Genomic DNA, 12,766 nt, shown 5'->3' with positions numbered 1-12,766 from the left:
ATTTCGCTCCTGCTCATAGCAGTTGAGCACTCTTGCGTGGGGTAGTGCCTTTGCTGTTTGCGTTATGCAGAGCTCACTGACTTGTCAGTTTGAGCACTCTGGCAAAGTACGTTCGGGCCTGATTGGAAATTTTTACTTCCATTGCTATCAGGTTCGGCCTTGTTCCTCTGTGCTGCGCTGACGAGTCCACAAAGGACGAAACAGTTCTGTCCGCAGATTGAGTACAGTTTAATTTTATGTTGTCCATTCCAGTTCTTTTACAAAAGGAATGTATTTCCAAATTAACAAGGAGACACAATTTTATTGCGCAGAACGTCCCTTGTCGGGTCATGTTTGGTAAAGAAAACAGTTCTTTCTTAAAAATGTCGCTCACCTTCTAGAAGATGCACTGTGCGGCTTGGGAGTTCAGACATGATTCAAAATATGTGGGTTCCTTTGTTCCTGTATGTAACTTTAATCCCATATGTGGTATTGTACAGTCCCGTTCTACTCCTTGTACAAATTAGCCAAAATTTCTAATAATAAAGTAATTATTGCCTTTGATCCTTGAAGGGTGGTGGCGTTCCTACAGATGCGGAAAAGAACCGTGAACTTTTTCTATTGCCTTTTTGCTCCATCCTATCAATACCACAAACAAACACAGAGCTGCATAGCCTGTGACTGGAAATGGTGAAGTCTAGTCTAGACACTAATGCTGTTCTATAACGTAAGGGCTGTAAAGCCACCAACTACACTTTCACAACTCTACATCTTATCGTATCTCATCTCTTCATACCTCATCTCTTCATACCTCATCTCTTCATACCTCATCTCTTCATACCTCACCTCTTCATACCTCATCTGTTCCTACCTCATTTCTTCATACCTCACCTCTTCATACCTCACCTCTTCATACCTCCTCTCTTCATACCTCATCTATTCATACCTCACCTCTTCATACCTCATCTCGTCATACCTCATCTCTTCATACCTCATCTCTTCATACCTCATCTCTTCATACCTCATCTCTTCATACCTCATCTCTTCATACCTCACATCTTCATACCTCATCTCTTCATACCTCATCTCTTCATACCTCATCTCTTCATAGCTCATCTTTTCATACCTCATCTCTTCACACCTCATCTCTTCACACCTCATCTCTTCACACCTCATCTCTTCATACCTCATCTTTTCATACCTCATCTCTTCACACCTCATCTCTTCACACCTCATCTCTTCATACCTCATCTCTTCATACCTCATCTCTTCATACCTCATCTCTTCATACCTCATCTCTTCATACCTCACATCTTCATACCTCATCTCTTCATACCTCATCTCTTCATACCTCATCTCTTCATAGCTCATCTTTTCATACCTCATCTCTTCACACCTCATCTCTTCACACCTCATCTCTTCACACCTCATCTCTTCATACCTCATCTTTTCATACCTCATCTCTTCACACCTCATCTCTTCACACCTCATCTCTTCACACCTCATCTCTTCATACCTCATCTCTTCACACCTCATCTCTTCATACCTCATCTTTTCACACCTCATCTCTTCACACCTCATATCTTCACACCTCATATCTTCACACCTCATCTCTTCATACTTCATCTCTTCATACTTCATCTCTTCATACCTCATCTCCCCAAATACTTGTCCCTAATCGCCTAGACTCGCACCATCGCCTCATCCTATCCCGTTCCTCTTCGGCGTGACATACATGTTTCAAATTGTGTGATTCCAAGTCAGAATTGGGTGTGAAGACAACATTAGAGAGATGGGTGTGGGTTGTGTTTTTGTATTTTAGAAAAGCGATCCTGTCAGCTTTTCTATTATCTTTTGTATGTGATTGAGTGTATACGCGTGATTTCACAAGATTATAATATTGTGTAAAGAATAATTTCAGTGCCAGAAATAGATATGACCTGTGTTGATGTGCAGATTTTGCACATTGTTCTTCCAATTACTAAAGAGAAACAAAAGCTGCTACTAACTACAAAACTATTGATTTCAACTAGAGAGTGTTGTCTTCCTATTTGAACTGACTTCTTGCTGCTTCCAAGCATTTTATTTGTTGTTTTAATTAGGATACCTTGCAGTGCTAGGAAGGAGAATTACGGTTGTGAGAATTGTTCGAAGTAGGTGAATCATGGACGACTGTGACTGGACTTCGGAGGAGAGCAACGACACTGATGCATTCTCACCTCTGCCGCCATTAGTGATATGGACAAGCAGAAGGCCAACCGCGTGTTTTCCAGCGCCAACTGCTCCATATTATAGTACTCGTGCTCCAGCCCTTAACCACGCATACCCCAATAGTGGTGATCAAGTCCCCAAATCAGAATTCTCCTCCTTCCATTTTTGTCTTCAGAATACCTCATTCAACCCTTGGAAAGCACGAACATCTTGCTCCGGTGTTCTTCAAGATAACTTCAGAGACCCTCGACCAGAAATCCATATGAACAAAGATGCCAAGCCCAGTGATGCTTCAAACACAGCTGTCGAAAACCCATGTTTGGATCCCCCTTGACATCGGAAATGGGCAAGGATCAAATTTCGCAAGGTAGCAGTACCCCAGCTGTTAACTGTTATCCCGAACCTGTTCCAAATCAATACACAGGTTACGAGGAAGTAGCGTTTCACATTGATTATGGCAATCACTACAGCAAATCCGCCGATATGAACGTTCGCGCAGGGCTTGTACACAACTTCCGACATTTTCCAGTGTCTTCTCCAGTGTTTAGCCTACCCGCGGATTCCGATCATCACAATCTTGAAAACATCAGCACTCAGCACACCCCTGAGCTGTTTTCTGAGATAGTTTGTCAACTGCAAGCTGACTTTCCAGAACTAGAAGATACACTCTGCGAAGAAACGGAAAGGTCCCTTGATCGCCAGCCCGATAGGCTTGATCGCGACCAGTCACATCCAGGAGAAAAGCCATCTAATTGTAAGCATTGCGATAAATCTGTTTCTACTCCGTCTTGCCTAACTTCTCATGAATGTTCACATCCAGAAGAGAAATCGTTCAAGTGCAAAGTGTGTGACAAAATGTTCACTGCGCAACATAATCTTTCCCCTCATGCCCGACTTCACTCTGGAGGCGAAGCGTTTACGTGTAAGTACTGCGCAAAGCCATTCGGTGACAAACACGGGCTACATGTTCATGAGCGTATCCATACCGTCGAGAAGCCGTTTAAGTGCGATTACTGTGACCAATCGTTTACCCAAAATCACAACCTAAGAGTTCATGAACGTAGCCATACTGGAGAGAGACCATACAAGTGTAAATCATGCGAGAAGTCATTCACGAAGAAATCGCATCGCACGGTGCATCGACGCATCCATACTGGAGAGAGACCATACAAGTGTAAATCATGCGAGAAGTCATTCACGACGAAATCACATCTCACAGCACATCAACGCATCCATACTGGAGAGAAACCATACAAGTGTAAAGTATGTGGCATGGCATTTCGGGAAATTTCAGCTCTCACATAACATCAACGAACCCATACTGGAGAGAAACCATTTTCGTGTAAGGAATGTGGAAAGTGTTTCACTAAGAAATCCAGCCTAACACGTCATGAGTGGATCCATCCCTGAGAGAACCTGATCAAGTACAAGCGATCGTGACGAGATTTCAATGCGAAAAACAACATGGAAGACCATGGAAATACAAAACACTGAATAAAGAAGGATAGTTTTCGATATTATGGAATATTATAATTATTGTAGGTGCGTTTTGAACCGCAGGTAACGTACATGTCGTTTGCAGCCCAATCCGCTATCCATGCAAACGTCACTGGTCGTATATCATTTTCATTTTATTCCAGTTGACATCCACTGTTTCATTCCTTGTCTTCCATTGCAGTTCTTTCATGGAAGGAACTTGTTCCATATTTACCATGCATTAAAAAACTCAATTGCGCTCAACGTTCCTGTATGGTTCTTTTTTGATAAATCAGTCCTGCTATATATCGTATATCCCACTTCTGGAGCACGCATACCTCTTAGGGATCTTTTCGCTTTAAGAGGCGCTGTGCTGTTTTCAAGTTCACACATGATGCTAAAAGGACTGTTCTGCATGTCGGTACCCATGGTCCCATGTGCAATCTTGTATAGTAACGTTCTACTTTTTATCAAAACTCTTCAAATCGTCTCCAATTGTCTCACTAGCTAACTGTTTATGTATTTGATGGAAATGTGTACTTGTATGGAACAACTGAATGTCACTTCCCGGACTCAAACCTTGGACACTAGGTCATGACCAGCATTTTCCTTTCTTTTTTCATGGCTCTATCTTTCAGCATCTCTCCTTTTCAACACCATACCCACTTGCTTGTTAACCTATCACAGAGCGTTTAAAACATCATCTTCGTTTGTGCTTCAAAATCTGTAACTCGTTTTTGTAAAGGAATTTTTTGGTAAAAGTTCAGTTATAGTTATTGCTCTGCGTGCACCGTTTTATCCTGAATTTTCTTCAAACACATGTACTATGATTCTGTTTCCGCTTTCCTGTATCGTTCAACTTATTATGCATTGATGAAATGCACAATTTTTGAGTATGCTTAATTTTTTTCATTTCCTCGTTCGCTCCTGTAGTCGGCTTCTTTTTTGTTCTTGCGTTATCGTTGTCTACCATACACGTTGGGTGGGGTGCTTGTAATTTCCTTCTGGTCATATTCAGTCAATGAGTTAGGAGTATGTACAGAATGGAGTTGGACGTCTGTAGAATTACGACCTATGATAAGCGCTGTAATCTTCGCAGTGAATTCAATCGGTTTCGTACACTGTACTATTTATTATAATATTATCGCGATAATTGATGGAATACATGGTAGTTTCGTATGTGTGTTGCGGTGATGTTTTGACCTGACATGCGAGCCAATACTTCTTAGATGTGTTCATTTCTTGCTCTACTTTCGTTGTGTTTGCATGTGTGTGTGCGCTTGTCCATTTGTGTGTATGATTGTCGCTGTGAATGTCGGTTTATTGTTCCATTGTAGGCGCATACTGTGACGTCTTTCTCGCCTCAGGTAGTCGTTGGCACTGAAATCGGCGCTATAGTTGGTTAGACCCGTTCCTCACACAAACAAGTCAACAAAGAGGCATCTTTGGAATGAGGAGTGCTGGTTTCGAAACAACTGGTTTGAAGCTCAAAGTACAGCAGTGATTAGGTCATAGTAAAGCTGCCGTAAACTCAAAGTAGAGGTGCTGTTAGCTCAAAGTAGAGCTGATGGTAGCTCAAAGTAGAGCTGCTGGTAGCTCAAAGTAGAGCTGCTTGTAGCTCAAAGTAGAGCTGCTGGTAGCTCAAAAGAGCTGCAATGCTAAATGGATGTAATTTAGTTCAAGGCAGAGCCGCAGAACATAGCTAGATAACACCAGTTGTGAGAGTGTTTGGTCAAAGTAGAGATGCTAATAGCTAAACGTAGAGCTGCTGTAAGCTCAAAGTAGAGCTGCTGTTAGCTCAAATTAGAGCTGCTGTTAGCTCAAAGTAGAGCTGCTGCTAGCTCAACGTAGAGCTGCAATGCTAATGGATGTAATATAGCTCAAGGCAGAGCCGCAGGAAATGGCTAGATAACACCAGTTGTGAAAGTGGACCCAATCAGTTCCTACCATTATTATCATGATAGTCTGAATACGTTGGATAGGGAGGGATGGGGCGAAATGAAACACTGCAGAAGCACGATCTGTTGTCTGGAAGAACACAACAGGACAAGCAAGATTTGTTTTTATTTTCAGCAAAACGTGTTGGGTGCCATAATTTTGTGATTATGCAGCAAAACATAGCGCATGAAGTCATTCTTGAAGGCAGTATAGAGCCATGCATTGCAGCGTGTGAGCTAGTTCGGATTGTTGCTAACGAGTACTAGCACAGCTAGCACCCCAAATTTGGTGTCGATGGGATTTTTCAATGAAGATACTGTGTCCTAACTGCCCTTTCTGACAAATGGAGAGGTGAATCCGTTGTTATATGTTTTGAGCTAACCAGGCTTTAATGGTGCTGGGGCGGCGGTTCAATCCTGTGACCTGTGACAATCGCTTATGCCAAGAGATGCTCAACAGCTAAGCACAGCTACCACTAATAGTCATCCCAGCAGTGACCGTTCAATTTTTTTGCGCAGACTTATAGTCTGTTTCAAAAAGATTTACAATCAGGTTTGGGTCTTAAGAAGTATGAAGATAAGGGAAATTTGGACAACAAAATACATAGAATGGCTTGTTAGGACACGGCAAATTGTTCTGTGAAGGTTTCGGAACAATTGGACCCACCGTTAAGGAGTTAGAATTTCGGCCTGGTTTCCGGCCTTTTCCCATGGTTTACAATTTGCCCAGGAAGCCAGTATCGATTTTTTACCAAAACCCACGATTTATCCTTTCCTTTTTGGCCTTGTGGTTATGAATGCTGCCTGCTGACCATGAAGTTGTGAGTTCAAATCCCAACCTATCCTCAAGTCAAACTTTTTTTCATTGTTTTGGTGATCAAGCTGGTACAAGACAATGAAGATGGCTGCACCAAACGACTTGTTGTTGGAGCTCGCGCTTCCTGCCGAACTAACTGACACTTGACTGGCTCACGCCATGTGAACACACCCACAACCGTGCAATGGTGTGAGTGAATTAGAATGGAAGTCATCGCGCTGTAGCTCAAGTTTTTTAGATATATTTTAGTATTTCAAGATCGCCGATTTATTTTAATTTAGCAGTCAACGCCGTCTTCTATCAGCGTTCACAGGCGTCTGCTTTTCTCAAAATGTCGTCGAAGTCACACGGATAGCTTTGCCAAGTCATGGCCTTGGGAATGAGTCCGTGTCGATGTCGTTTTCGTCACACGGTGAGTAAATTGCATCGCAGCTCAAAGAAACTATTTTGGTCACAAAACGGACCCATGCAGCGCAGCTCGTCAACATTTACAACACTTTCGTTTCGACATGTCCTCTCTCTGACTCCATTATCGATACGAGGAAGAACTCGTTTGTTGTAAACCAGACGTACATGACTGTGTCAACGTGTGTGAGTTGTCATTTTTCCTGCTTTCGCGCGGAATATTTATTCGAGTTCACAGTGAGTTTTTCCAGGCAGCGCTCGAGTGCTCATACGGTAAGACGCCAAACTCCGCGGGCGATCGCCAGGATTGTAAATCTTTTTGAAACGGACTGTAGAAACTCACACCTCCTGTAAATCCACACAAGTTGGTGCGATGCAAGGAACGTACTTGACGTTCAACAAATTAACGTACATGACGTTTCCTGTTTTACTTGTGCTGTTTGTACATAGTGCGGAACTCACGATATTTATTTCGCTTATATCTTTCTTAACACTTAGCTCCACCGACATTGTCAACAGGTATAACGTGACGAGTTAGCAAGAGCACCACATCTATGCTTAGAACAGGGCATACTTCAATCGATTGTGTAACATATACCAAGAAGTTTCACACGACGATCGTTTCGCCGTATAGATAAAGACGGCTCATCAGGTGTGCAGGAATGCTTGTTACCGCTGGTTATTTTGCTACTCTTTCTTTTTCCCTCGCCTTACTTATATTTATAACCGTGGTTGGCATTCACCCACTCTCTTAACATTGGCCGGTGTTCCCACCGAGTCTTGAGATGTTGTAATAAATATAAATATAAATAAATATTGTCCATCTAAATTGTCATAGTCGAAGTACAGTGCTGTTTTACTGAGGCGTTCGGGTTTTCATGATTCTTGTTCGCATAGCGTCCCCCTTTATTGATCTTTGCATCTTTTGAGCCACACAAGTTGTGTGGGATGTTGCTTCGCGTACTTGAATTGTGGTTTGATCGTATTGCTCAATGGTCTTGCCAGTATCGTCATCGACATGCACGAACAACCGCCAACGTTCTTCACAGCTGAGACTTTCAGCTCGTGCCTATCTTGGTTGCGCTCAACTTCCCCACCTTAAGTCATTTCTATAACTTAGAACCTTCCAAGTTGAAAGGCTGTTGGAGTCCGCATCCAGGATGTGCTAGAGCTGCTAGCCAGTTAGTTGTAGAGCAGTACCGTCGGTTAGTGTCATGCAATGTTATCGCATGAGCTGATTGTTTAGTTACTGGTAGTGGTAGTGTTAGTGGACAGTATAGCGTAACTTGTAGTTCATTGGTCTTTCTCTTTTGTATAAATTAAACCTTGGCTCTCCATCTGAGTCCAATCTATTCATAGCAGACACTTGGTGTTCTTCGATACGAACAACAAAGTGTCTCTGACTGCATTACCTTTTGTCACGTGTTGCAGACTCCACACGAAGCTTGGCTGATCTCATATCAAGCGTTTAGGTGAAGAAAATATGGAAATAGAGATAATGTGTGTTCGTATGTTTGTGTGTGGGGAGGGGATGTTTGTTTGTAAGATTGTGCATGTGTGTGTTTTCGGGCGTGAGCTCTTGAGGAGAAAAGATCATAATGTGTCACTAAAATGTAAGGATGGACTCGGGTAGAGAACCAAGGATAAGGTTATAGGAAAAAAAGGACCAAGGAACCACTATTTACGCTATAACGTCGGTCAACGTCGGTAAATGTCGTGCAAATTTATCGCATGAGCTGAATTTTAAGTTATTGGTGTTGTTAGTCATAATTATAGAGCAGGTCGTAGTAATGGCCTAGAAATAGAGATCAACTTAAAGACATGACAAATTATCAAAGTGTTCAGGCACTTATTCGGTAAACACAGCTGCTACCGATTATAATACTTACCTTCTAGAACGAGTTGTTTCTGCTCTTTGGAATAGTGGTATTGAATTCGGATACTTTGCCCTATATGGCAAGAGAATTGGGTTTGGAAGAATTGTTGAAGTAAGTGGATCATGGATGATTGTGACTGGACTTCGGAGGGGAGTGCCGACTATGATGCGCTCGCACCTCTTCTACCATTAGTGATATGGACTAGTAGAAGGTCAACTGAGTGCCCTCCACCCCCAAATATACAATATTATTGTACGACTTATATAGCTCATCACCACGCATCCCCCAATAGTGGTAATCCAGTGGCCACCTCAGAAGCCTCTTTGGCAAATTATACACTTCAGGATTCCTCATCTACCTCTTGGAACACACCGACATCTAACTCCAGTGTGCTTCAGGATCATCCTTGCCTGGACATTGCAGCAGATAACTTCAGACACCCTCGTCCAGAGTTCCAGACGAACAAAGATACACGCGCCGATGAGCCTTCAACAGCATCTGACGAAAATCAAAGCCTGAACCTCATGACATCAGCAATGGACATTGACGAAAGATCACACGACGACATTCACCCAGTTAACTACCCCGTCTCCATTACAGATCACTACACGAGCCACGGACACTTTGGGTATGACTCCGAGGATGGCGATTACTCAAGCAAATATACCGATGTGAACGATCACAATATCGGACATATTCCAATGGATCTTAGGGTATCTATTTTATCTGAGGATCCCCAACATCACAATTATCGAACGCACAACATTCAGCATATTTCCGGGTCGAGTTCTGAGGAAAATATTCAACTTCAAGCTGACCTTCTTCAACCCGAAACTTCTCGTTGCGAGGAAACCGGGCCTTCGCTTGATCGCCAGCATGATAATTATGCTTGATCGCACACATTCACGTCCCGTAGAAAAGCCGTATAAATGTAAGTTTTGCGATAAATCATTTCCCATGAACATACGCACCGAGAAGAGAAACGTTTCAAGTGTAAAGTGTGCGATAAAGTCTTCAATAGGCGACACAAACTTGTCTGTCATGGTCGAGTTCACTCAGAAGACAAACCCTTCACGTGCAGATTCTGCGCTAAATCTTTCAGTGATAAATCCAATCACACTGCTCATGAACGGTACCATTCAGCGGAGAAGCGGTTTAACTTTGATCACTGTGATCAAGGTTTTCAACACAGTTCCCATCTTAGAACTCATTTACGCATCCACACTGGGGAGAGACCATACAAGTGTAAAGAATGTGGCAAAGAATTCACATTACGATCAAATCTCACAGATCATCAACGCATCCATACTGGAGAGAAACCTTTCAAGTGTACTGTATGTGACAAAGCGTTTAGGACTCCATCAAATCTTTCAGATCATAAACGCATTCATACTGCATGGAAACCCCTCAAATGTAACATTTGTGACAAATCATGCAGGACTACTTCACACCTTGCAGGTCATCAACATATCCATACTGGAGAGAAACCGTTCAAGTGTCAAATATGTAAGAAGGCATTCAGATCTCACACGTCATGAACGTATCCATTCTGGAACGACGCTATTTTCGTGTAAAGTATGTGGAAATTCTTACCCTCGGAAATCCAACCTGTCGGCACACGAAGGAATCCATCCCTGAGAGAAACTTATCAGCGACTGTGTTTTCAATGGTAAAAAAACTTTGGAAGACCATGTAAAATGCTAACGCCGTAAAACAAAAGGCTTCTTTTCCAGATTATGGGAAATGGTCATCATAAGTGCGTTTTGAAATATAGGTAGCCCAATGCAAAGGTCACTGCTTACATGCTGACTTCCATATTTGTAACATCACAAACATTATTATTTTCATTGTTTTAGAGTTGATAATATTATGTTGTACAGTTTCTAGCCATGTTACTCATTGCACTGCGTACACGTGTTTCCATATCTCCTATTACTAATATGATACTCAGTTTCGCTGAGCATGCGGCTCATGTTAAATATAACCAGTATTTTTCGCGCATGCCAGGTATGGATATTTTCCCTAGAAGAGACGCTGTGCTGTTTTGAAGTTCGCACGTGATGCTAAACATGTGAGATACTTTGTTCCTGTATGTACCTTTGGTCCCATTTGTATCGTTGCATGGTCCCGTTCTAGTCCCTGTTAAAACTTCTAAAATATTCTAATAAAACATATTTTAAATATTGTTTAAATGCTAATTTGGTCTAGGGAAATGTGCAAACGGGACAAATGACTTTTTTTAAGAGAACACAAACTTACAAAGCATGTTGAAAGACAAAAAATACATTGGATCGGGTAGGCGCTATCCACAATGCCAGTTAAAAGCTGTGCTGATGAAATACATGGACTCTGCCGATCATGGGTCTCGCCGTCTCGGCGCCACAGTGCCATGTATGCATTAAAATTAATCATAAGTTTATAATGAGCAAACATAAGAAAGTGACTAAAGACAAAAAACAAAACCAAACAAGAAGGGAATAATAATAGTGGAAAAGGGGGAAATGAGAGATGCGTGTGTAGCTCTTGAGTGATACGGCAGGGTGAATCAAGACCAGAGTGGCTGGCAACTTTGTCGCAGGTGTGTGCAGCAGTGGCATTCAGAGGTGGTCTGTAGCCCACAGTCAGTCAGTGTGTAGCAAGTGCTTCCATGCAGCTGCCTTGAAGCTGTGCAGCCGTTGCAGGGACATTGATGGCTGGAATAGGGAGGGTGGCAGTTGATTCAACAAACTGAAGTGGGCAAACGGGAAGGACAGCCTGATGTACTCCGGTGCAGCTGGCGGTAGGGCATTGAGGAGCTGGTGAGGATGGGTCACCGCATGTATGTGTCGGGGTCGTGGACGAACCACAGTGGGTGCAGCTGGTGGGACAATGTTGGTCAGCTGCTATGGGCTTTCGATGCACTGAAGCTTGTACATGTAGCACAGCCCAAAGAGAGTGCGTCTTGTAGCCAGACTCTGGAGGAGCACATCTGATCCTATGATGGCCATTGCCTTCCGCTGAATGCGGTCGAGAATGACCAGATGTGAATCCAAACAAGCTGGTGGGATGCAAGGAGGTTTTGTATAATCATCGTGCTAAACTCACGATATTCATTTCGCATAACGTTATACATGTATCAGATTCGTAGTACAATTTAGCTCCACTGAAATTGTCAACAGTTATAACGTGACGAGGTACCAAGAGCACGCTATCAGTGCTCGGAACTGGGCATAATGTAATTATTAGTATTTTACTACATGGCCCAACTTCCTTGAAAACCAGGCTAAGGGTAAAAACCATTTTTTTTAAAATGATGTTTTGGTTAAAAAGGTGTGTCGGGTGGACGCTCCAGTGCAGTGAAGTGGAGCGAAAGAGAATCTCGCTTGCTTGAAGAAGTAGCAATCATGGCAAGAAGCGTTTCAGCAATCAGGGAAGTCAAAGGGCTTCTCGTAGAATATTCCCTTCTACTCCTCTAGTCACGATGAAGAGTTTTTGAGCTGATCGAACCCATTCCATCTCCTACACTCAGGGATGACAAGTCAGTGAATACTGTTTATTCAGTAGATACCGTACGTCACAGAACTAAATTTGTGGATTCCTCGTTCAGAAAAGGGTCTTTTTTACTGCTCTGCAGTGTGCGTGTCTATATTGAAGGTACACATACAGGGCGTGATTTTTTCATCTCATTGCGTTTCTTCATAGTGTAAAAGATAGCGACATTTTTTGCGTTAACATCTTTCTTACTTCTATTTTCAACTACACTTCATTCAACCACTATAACGTAATAATTCAACAAGACTACTATATTTGACTCTGATAGAGAGCCAAGAATTCATTTATAGAAAAGAAAATTGATCAAGGAACTACAATTTACACTATAATGTCCACTATCGCCATAAGTTACTTGACGATCAACTCATGCGATAGCTTTCCACCACATTCACCAACGATTCTGGCGTTCTACATCTAACTGCCAATCAAATCTGGGCCATCTTGGATGTTCGAGTGCACATCCAAGACGACCTAGAGTTGATTTGAAGTTTGTAACTGTAGATCATCAGCACCACTGTCGTGCAATGTTATCA

At 42.5% G+C, this 12,766-nt stretch overlaps 1 pseudogene; it reads left to right on the top strand.

Annotated features, from left to right (window-relative positions):
* The first annotated feature begins 2,532 nt into the window (after positions 1 to 2,532).
* LOC135826803 (zinc finger protein 239-like) lies at positions 2,533 to 3,600 on the top strand (annotated as a pseudogene).
* The last annotated feature ends 9,166 nt before the right edge of the window (positions 3,601 to 12,766 follow it).

This window comes from Sycon ciliatum, chromosome 10 (assembly GCF_964019385.1).
Source record: "Sycon ciliatum chromosome 10, ocSycCili1.1, whole genome shotgun sequence".
Classification (NCBI taxonomy): domain Eukaryota; kingdom Metazoa; phylum Porifera; class Calcarea; order Leucosolenida; family Sycettidae; genus Sycon; species Sycon ciliatum.
This window is presented reverse-complemented; position numbering and strand designations above follow the sequence as displayed.